The sequence below is a fragment of the Aplysia californica genome, unplaced genomic scaffold, assembly GCF_000002075.1.
Source record: "Aplysia californica isolate F4 #8 unplaced genomic scaffold, AplCal3.0 scaffold00258, whole genome shotgun sequence".
Classification (NCBI taxonomy): Eukaryota; Metazoa; Mollusca; class Gastropoda; order Aplysiida; family Aplysiidae; genus Aplysia; species Aplysia californica.
The window spans coordinates 482165-484038 of NW_004797528.1; positions in this window are offsets into that span (position 1 = coordinate 482165).

Genomic DNA, 1874 nt, shown 5'->3' on the forward strand with positions numbered 1-1874 from the left:
CTCCAATCTCTGCCGCGACATCTTTTTTTTTTTTTCACTTTTATTGCGCGTTTGATTCTGCTTTTGGGGATTCGTGGGTCTTTTTTTTTTTTCATTAGGCCTACAAAAAGTTATGAAATTTTGAGCTTCATAACCCGCCAGGCCTTTTCGAATGCAATTCTTTGAATATTTTGATAACGACTCGGAATAATCTTACGATTTTGATAGCACAGATAGAACATTTAATTTTTTTTTCTGACCTCATGGTCTTTGTAACTCAAAACTGCCAAAAATGTCAGATACAGCTTTGTAATTCTAAGGTAGCGCACTGTATAATCAATGCCCTAAGTTCATCTTCATCATCAGTGCCTTTCTCACCCTGGATCAATATAGATCCAGGCCATGAATAAACACTTTCCGCATTTCCCTATCCTTGGCTAGCTTCTCGAAATTATATCATGTCCTACCATGGTTCTGTAAATTGTTCTCTGCAACTATACTCCAGGTTCCACGTGGCTTTCACTTTCCCCTTTGATCTTTTCTTATGCTGGGGATTTCTTTCCAACACTTTTTTGTTATGCATGCAGTTACCTGGTTCCCGCAAAGATAACTTCTAAGACATTGCTGCCGCCTTCTTCCCATCGATTCCCGACAAGGCTCTGTCTTGTTCACCTGAACACTAGTGCTGGGCGGCTAGGTTCCCGATTATTGATAAAAACTAGGAATCGTAGGAATCGACTCCGATCCCAATTACTTACTTCCTAAGGATGTGATTTCTTCCGATTGTTACCTGGTCGGCTCCGAACATCTTCGGGAGTTAGGATAACCTTGATTTTGGAACACGAGGAAGCATCGATTTTTATTTTTCAAAAATACATTTTGAAGAAAAAAAAGAGAAAAGATTTGAATAATTAAGGTAGCTGGTAACCGTTGGTTTGCGTAAAAAGGAGTCGGAACTTTTCTTCCGTAGCATTAATCGTGGGAATCGGTTCCGGGTTCAATTCTTCGCCCATCTCTACTGAACACTTCCTGGTTGTTGACCCTGTCTATTGGTTGATCTGATCTTAAATCAAGAAACATGAAATTCTTCCTGTCAAGAAAAGAGGCATGTTAATGGCGCACGAGCACTGAATTTGTTTGGGTATCAGCGAGGCTGGAAGGTCCCAGGAGGTCAAATGAATATGAAATATAAAGCACAATAGATAGCGGTAGAATGATGGAAAACTATCTTAGCCGTGCACTTAAAAAAAATCCAACCCAACAACAACCCAAAACAAAACAAAACAAACAAAAACTAGATAAGATCTCTAAATTGTGCCGACGGGGGCATAAAAGATAATACATGTGTATACAATTAACACATGTTGGTGCCATCCATGATATTTTACGGGCTTTGTTGAGTTGAAGGAAGACTTTAATTTCATTAGCCGTGTAGAGAACTTTTCCTTTCTCCATTCATGCCTGCCTGCATGCTATGAACTATAGACGAAGCATTGAAATGCCCCAGCTTTAAAACAAATCCGGCTTGTCTCTCTCTTCTCTCTCTCTCTCTCTCTCTCTCTCTCTCTCTCTCGTTCTCTCTCCCCCTCCCCCCTCTCTCTCTCTCGTTTTTCGGGGTTTCCCGTCCCTATACTCTTTAATTCGGGGTTTCCGTCAACGGCTTTCGGCCCCGCGCTTTTCCCTTTCGTCAACCCGCAGCCACCTCCCAATCGTCAGCCACCCCCAACCTTTGACACGGGTCAAACTTCCATCTATTTATAGGTTATTTATAGGTAGTTAAATCTACCGGAACATGTATTAGGCGAAGTGATGTGCAATGATAGTCGCAATAGAGAGAATGTTTTGGTCTCTCTTTACTCATCTGCACCACACGAATTTAATTGATGTTTTTCCCT